This window comes from Oxyura jamaicensis, chromosome 14 (genome assembly GCF_011077185.1).
Source record: "Oxyura jamaicensis isolate SHBP4307 breed ruddy duck chromosome 14, BPBGC_Ojam_1.0, whole genome shotgun sequence".
In the NCBI taxonomy this organism is placed as follows: Eukaryota; Metazoa; Chordata; class Aves; order Anseriformes; family Anatidae; genus Oxyura; species Oxyura jamaicensis.
In genome coordinates this window covers 5,605,582-5,613,175 of record NC_048906.1, presented here as the reverse complement: position 1 = coordinate 5,613,175, position 7,594 = coordinate 5,605,582, and the positions used below count along the sequence as shown (strand labels likewise).

The 7,594-nt window shown below is 47.2% G+C and overlaps 1 long non-coding RNA gene across 1 annotated transcript; it reads right to left on the bottom strand.

The window, feature by feature from the left end:
- Positions 1 to 126: 126 nt before the first annotated feature.
- On the bottom strand, positions 127 to 5,590 carry LOC118174294. Its single transcript, XR_004754603.1, has 2 exons — positions 2,713 to 5,590; positions 127 to 866 (listed from the first exon to the last, which is right to left on the bottom strand). It is a non-coding gene; the product is annotated as an uncharacterized LOC118174294 (long non-coding RNA).
- Positions 5,591 to 7,594: the final 2,004 nt, after the last annotated feature.

Here is a 7,594-nt window from a genome sequence, read left to right as displayed (position 1 = left end):
CCTATAAATTAGGTGGAAATAATTAATAATACATATAGTATAATATATTAATGGCATTTCTATGACATGATATGGATAATATACATTAATATATAAATACCTTACGAATAATTCAGTGTGTTTCCATTTCATCAACAGTCACTGGCCAATGTATTTACTTTATGGTAAGGATTATACATTTCATTATAAATGGCTTGCTGGGCATGTCAGCAACTTTTACATCTCCATTCACTTTATTATTAATGGTTTCCTGAACAGTAACGGCATAATAATGCACACAATGCAGCATGAATATTTGATGTGGCATCTATAGTCTCCCATTTATCATTTATAACAGGCTACAAAAACATTATAAAACATTTATTACAACTTTATAGATCACTTTATACTAAAACAAAGTTGTGTTATAAATACATTATTAATCCTTTATGCCATTTATAGGAATCCCTTGTAATAAGGCCTTAGCATATGTTGCTGCACGACCGTAACAATAACAGAACAGTGTGGCAAGTAGGAAATATGGCACAGAGAGCTTGCGCTCAAGTACTGGTTGTATTCTGTGAAGGAAGGGATAAACAACTGCACTCAGAATTAATCAGATTACCAAGGGATCAATCAAAAGAAATGCTGGATTAACTCAAAGTTGTGTGTGTGTGTGTCCGTGGTTCAGAAAAGATGCTTGCTTTCTTACAGTTTGGAAATATCCATCGTAGCAGTGCTGGAACCCTGAAAACTGAGCTGTCCTGGTTTGTTTCCACGCCACCTTTTTGTTAGATTGAGGAAACTTGCAGAATTTATGAAAAGCAAACTGGCTAATGATGGGCAGTCCTTCTGTCCTCTGCCATCAGGTCACTCAGGGGAGGGGCCTTGTGAGAAATAAAAAGGATGTAACGGGTTTCAGAAACACATTTGGGGGGTTTCTTTTGTTAAGTCCCAAAGACTGTTTTGTTTAGCAGTGTGTGTCCCCCTGCTGTGCTTGCAATCTAAATAGTGTAGCACTGGGAAATGAGGAGACAAAAATGATGTTTGAAAATGGAGTTGTTGCCAATCAGTAGTGGAAAGCTAGCGAGCCTTGCTTTGACACAGCTGTAGTTGTCCCTTTCAGATTTAATGGCCCAGATGGGGCACAGCACAGGGAATGATATTTAGTTTCTTAAAAATATATTTATTTAACATGACAATCTGTCTTCTAACAAACCCAGCTTAATGAGTCGGTGTGGTTAGTCCGTTCTCATTACCTTGCACTTTGGGAAGGGGCAGCTGGGGCTGGGCAGCAGGGGACACAGAGCCAGGGAGCAGAAAGCCAGGCCGGACTATGAGAGCAGCTGCTGCTTTCTGTATATCACAGATCGCTACATTTCACCTCGTTCCTCCCCGCGCTGAGCCCGGTCAGCTGTGTTTGACCGAGGCGATCCTATCAGAAAGGCATCCAGGCTTGCAGACACCAGAAGAAGAATCTGTTAGTCGTTGGCTCCAAGCTGTGCATCCCAAGAGAGGGTAAGGTTGGAGACACAGCCATTGGTATACCAGAAGAAACAGGTCCACATTATACGCTAAGGTGATTAAAATGACATTGCTGAACAAGTTAGCTAATGCAGTAGCAGTATTACTACTCGCCCAATAATGGCTTTTCAAAATACAGACATCAGCGACTTGTGTGGTGTTCTTAGTTGGTGATTAAGGAGAGCTCTGCGGGAGTTTACAGCCATGATGAGTCTTTAATACACCAACAGGTAAACTAACAAGCACTAGAGAGAGGAGCTGGGGAGGAAAAGAGCAGAGCTGTCTGTGCAGCTGCTTACCCATTACCAACAACTGCTGTTCTCACAGGACATTCCTCATGGGATAAAGCTTACAAACCCTCACTCTGAATTGTGTTTTTCCCTTTTACATCTTTTCCTTGGAGGAGCTTTATATGTCTTTATTCCCATTTTGTGCTCTTTGCCCTCCTGCCTCCCGCAGCGTGTTCAGACGCTTGTTGGAGAACAGTAGGCCACAGACATGGAGTGATTTATTCTTCTGCACTTAGACACTTTCCCTTTTCTTCCTTCCCAGTCCTTTCCAGTTCTCTTCCTAGACAGCAGACTGTAATGGGGAAATGCTGAGTGCTTTCCAATGGTTGCTATGACTAGTGGGGACCATTCTCTGCCATCAGCTCTTAAATTTATCCTGGTTCTCATACGCAGTATCCCGGGTTTTACCATTAGTAGAGAAAAACTTAAATATATGTGCAGGACTACCCTAAAGCCCAAAGAAAAACAAGCCAATGTCTGTTATTCTGAAGACCTGAGGAAGAGGGAAAGGGTTGATGCCTCATATCAGCCAGCATGGGGCCTCATGAAGCTGAGAATCAACTAACGTTTTTTTCATAAGAGTGCGCAACAATGTAAACTGGAAAATCACATCTTTTAACTATTGTGGGAAATCAGTAGATCAAATTGAGCTACTTCATAATTTTGCTGCAGGCTGTGTGCAGGGCTGTTCACTCCCAACAACAGGAAGTGTGTGTTGTAGCCAAGAGCTCTCATATATTCCCCTGCCAATGGCTTGTATTAAATTGAGGGATTCAAAACAAGAAGGAGAAAGTACGCGTCTCATCAGTAACATGCCTCATCAGCTCTCTCTTCCCAGAAGGCAGCCAGGCTGACTCCACTGAGACAGCAAGGCCCAAGCCAGAGAATAGAATGCCCCAACTATTTCACAGCTACTCACACAGAAATGCTTCTGCGTGATACCCGCCTCTCCTCGGAGTCTGGCTAGTTTGACCTGTAAAGCAGTAGAAAAAAAAAGTTATTACAAAATTCAAGCCTGAACATGAATTTCCACTGAAAGAAGATGAAAGCAAAATGTGAAGTTACACAGAGAGGCACTTCGGTAAATCTCTCCACAACGCATGCCTCCAAGGTCATAAATGGTAAATCCATTACCCTAAAACCTCAAAGGACTGAGAACAGTGAGCATCAGGGCAAAGCGTGACCTGCCACCCAGGTATAACAGAACAACTGATGGAGAAAAAACAAAGTCTCTGTCACTTGTTGCCCTTCTGGCAAGGTGGCCTGTTGGCTTGCCTGTCCCCAAAACAGTGAGGTGCAGGATCAATGTCAGGAAGTCATTTCCAAGCAGCAAGGATCGGGGACTGCTCACATGCTGCATCCTATGTACCAGGTGAGAAGGAAAAACAAAGGGGCCATGAAAGGCTGCTTGGTGGGGCACCAGAGAACCTCAGAGAGCTCAAAGGAGCACTCTGAGGGAACGGGGACAGTGCTTGTGAGAAGGTGACCTCCCCTCCTCTTCCAAGAAAATTGATATGGACTATGGGTGATCTCTGATCTTTGCACAGCTCTGGCAAAATGCTGCTCTCCAAGAGCCACAAACTTCACTGTTCTTATCGGAAAGAGAAAGTGAGAGGTGTGTTTTGCTGATCAAAACCTCTCTGGATCATGAGATTGGGTGAGGTGACCCATATCTATCATGGCATCACCATGGGAGCAGGACCCGCCCCGGAGCAGGAGGTGGCTGGGCTGCTTTGAAATGCTCTCTTATCAGCAGAGCACAATTTAAAGCCTGGAAACACAATAACATTTGTTAGTGATTAACATTGTTAGTGCTCTTAGCAAAGAAGCCATTTCCTCTTCCAAGCTTCTTGGGGACACAACTAAATGAAGTCTCCTTTCCGTGGTGGCGTGGCTAAACGAGGCTTTATTCTCCTTTCACTGGAAGGCAAGGCTGTTTTTTTTGGCATTCCATTAGAGCTGAACTCTGAAGTCCATCTGGTTCCTTACCAGGAAGAGAGGCCAGCTCTTACCCTGGGTTACTAACAAGATAAGTGAGGATGAAATATTTAAAATAAAGTAACTTTAAAGGCCAGGACTTTCCACTTTCCCTCTGAACTGATGTAAAACCCACCAACTTGATCCCACCCAGACCAAACCTGAAGCCCCACGTATTGTACCTGGGGGAGAGCAGGTGATACAAAGCCAGACATGCTGCAGGAAGCCTGTGATAATGCAAATTTCAAGGTCTCACCAGTCCTGGTCTAGCACCGTGACCACCATGTGGCTCCCCAAAGCCCTCAGCACCTGCATGTCCCCACGTTGCTGCCTGTGGCAGGTGCAGAACAGGGGACAGCCTAGGGTGGTGGCACTACAACCCCCCCACAAGACTCACAATAGATGTGGCTGAAGATGTCCTGCTCCCCCTGCGCTGAGTGCCATGAGAGGTCTGGCTCCAAAGACATTGGGAGGCAAAAAACATCTCCAAAGACATTCCCAATTAACCCCGGAGAGCAAAACCATAAGCGTCACTTTAGATTTTAAATCTCATTATTGGTTTAAAAAGAAAAAGAGAGGTAATTTTATTACTTTTATGGTATGTTTTCCATTATTTGCATAATTGTTTAATGCTAATAAGACAATTAGCAATTCTTACAGCTTAATAATTACCCAGCAATGACTGGCCTATTGTAGCTTAATGATTTTTTTAATTGTTGCTGGGGGTCTTGACGTTCTTTCACCCAATATCTTCTTCAGTTAGAGATGCTGTTCACGCAAACAGGGCAAGGCCAAAGGCAAGACAACACCAGCTACACAGGACAGGCAGATTATTATTATTAAGATCTCTTGAATTTAAAAGGAAGAGAAAATGCAAGCTCTATTTTCTGCTGCTTGAGGGCCACATTATCTAAATATAGGGAGAGCCAATGTAGAGGTTTAAAAATCAGCCCACCTTAGGCAAATGCTACCTCTGTAGAAGCCAGGCTAAGTAGCTGGTGTGGGGCTGGCTTTGACATACCCAAAGCTAACAGAAGTCTTAACATTTTTAGCTTTTAGTGAATAACTCCCTGACTTCAGCATGAATCATACCGTCCTGAACTGTGGTATGGCCAGAGGGAAGTTAATTGAGGTCAGGCAGGGCCAGAATTGTATTTGTCACTGACCGAGGTCACAGATGGAATTGGCTGAAGAGGATGGCAGGGCCCTGGGGAGCAGTCTCTGCATAGACTCCACGGCCCCCAATTTACACATACACGGTAAGTAATGGAGATGGAGCTCTCCTCTCCCTTTTTTGTGTGAGGCTTCTAGCACGGTGCTGCCTGCAAAGCAAGGCTTTTCTTTCTCTTTCTTTCCTCATTTCTGCTAGCAAAATGTAAGTGCCTCTACCCATGAAAACCAGTTTGTTAGCAGTTACCTGGAAAGCCTCAACCTCGCTCTGCCTTTCTGCTGCCGAGAGCAGCTTGGGCAGATTTGCCTCTGAGGTCAGTGCTGGGCCTCTTCCAGCTCCCCAATGTCACCCACATCCCCCAGGCAGCTGCCACTGAGTCAGGAGCAGGCAGGCACCTCCTCCGTTAGTCATGCCCTGCTCACAGCCACGCCAGCACCGCTGCCCCTGCCCTGGGGCACTGGCACGCATCGGTGCTGCTGCCACAACAGCTTCCAACACAGCCACTGAAAAATTCCTGCCAGCCACCGAATGCCCTGATGGCTGGGAGCTTGGACCTAGCACTCTCATTTCTGCAAGCATGGCACGTGCAGTGCAACATGGTGTGTGTGGTGAGGCCTCACCTTGAGTGAGCCCATGGACTGGAGATGAGAGGCACCACCTCCCTCCATCCCCTTCCCAGAGATGGCTCTACCCCACACCTACTGCTCTATTTCCAATGGCATGTGTTGTCTGAGCAGAAACCAGAGCTGGAAGGGCACTGCTATTCCCAGGTCCCTTCCCCTTCCTAGAGGGGCCCTGCAGCTGCTCAGCTCCTCCTGGACTCCCTTTGCTCCTCAGCTCTCTTCCACCTCTGATCCTGCTGCAGCCACAGGATGCACAACACCGCAGCCAGTGTCCCCTTCCCCTCCTGCCTCTTCTAGAGCTGGGTGGGATTCCCAGGCTGGCCTAGGAGACCAAAAGCGTTGAGCACATTCCCCAGGCCCAGTTAGACACCACTAGACACCGGCTCTGGCAGCCCACAGCTCTCCTAGGAAGCTCTGCCAGTGGCAGGGGAGCATCCAAGCAGCGATTCTGCACCACTTTGGAAGGAAGCCTCTCTGGCACACAGATGCTCTCGGGGCCCCCACGGGCTCAGCCAGGAACAACCCTGCAAGCCTCCTCCCCGCTCTTCTGAGCCAGTCAGCAGCTCTCCTCCAAGACAGAGGACGTGGCCCCGGCCCCCAGGAGGAGCCCAGCAGCCCTGTGAAGGATAACGCTGTCAGCTCAGCGGGGATGGGAGGAGAGAAGGTGCTCAGCCAGGCGGAGATGAAAGTTACAGCGTGCTGATTAAAAGGCGGGCGAGTGTCAGGGCATCAGTAATGTCGTCGCTAACCATTTCCGAGCTGTCACAGCTGCCTCTGCAGACAGGAGGGATGGGCTCCCGTGGCACTCCTGCCCCGAGCTGTCTCTGCACATCCAGACACCCCTCGGCAGCCCTCCTCTCAGCCATGATCTGGTTTCAGTGGTGTGCTCCAAGCCAGGGCAGCGCGCTCAGCTCCACTGCATTCAGGCGGAGGATGGTAGCATGACAAATGCATAGGGGAAACCTTCTATTTAGCAGAAAACAGATAGAGAAACAGATCAGATGATTTTTGTATTTGGAAATCTATGGAAATGCCCTGCTTCTGAGCAACTTCCACCCACTCTTCAGCCTTGAATGTGTTTCCCATCTCCCAAAAGATGGTTTCTGTGATAGAGATGCTGTTTCCACCTTCTCCAACCCGTCTCTTTTCCCACTGCTCTGCAAAGCCCGGCCATGCTGCAGTGAGGGGTGGTTAAATAGTTCTGCCATCACACAAGCAGCCCCTGCTCCCCCAAAACCAGGCTTCCTGGGGCTGGTGTGCTCAGATGAGATCAGCCAGGTATCACAGAATTTCCCATTTACCCATCAATTACCATTCCCCTTTACCCATGTTTCCTGTGGCAGCCCTAGAGTGGGATTTTGGAAAGCCCTGTCCCCAGGGAGGCTTTTCACCAAAGGACTACATTGTTTGACTCTGTCTTTGCTGTGATAACAACAATCTTTGGACATTTTCCTTTCTCCTTGGTTCAAAGTCCTGTGAAAAGCCCTTTCTCAGCCAATCCCACGTTTCCAGTGGCTCTGGGCCCAGAGCAGCACCGAGAGAAACACCAACCTGCTCTGACAAACTGAGCAGTGTTTTAATGATGTCTGATAAGGGACTAAGACAAGAGGAGTCAGTAATCTCACTGGGAACCCTTTAGACAGGCGTTAATCCTGCTGTCACTGAGCCCCTCAGGAAAACCATTTCACTGACTTGATCTTCTTCAGCTGTTCCTCCACATAATTTATATCTAGCTAATTGCCACAGTAGTGGCTTCGGATGTGAAGCAGATGCTGCTGAGGAAAAAAGCATGTTGCATCCTTAAGCAATAGCTCTAATCTCTTTAGTTAAAGGCAAGGCAAGGCCACTTGCAGTTGCTGGGTGGTTATCTCCCCCTTTTCTTCCCCAGCTCCATGAAGCCAGCTAGTCATTCATATTTTGACACATTAGCCAAAGTGTTCATTTGTAGCATTTCTTGCTTGCAAGAACAGACAATATTTCTCCAGCCGGCCCTCCATGAGCTCATAACTGTCCCTGCCACCAGTAAGGAG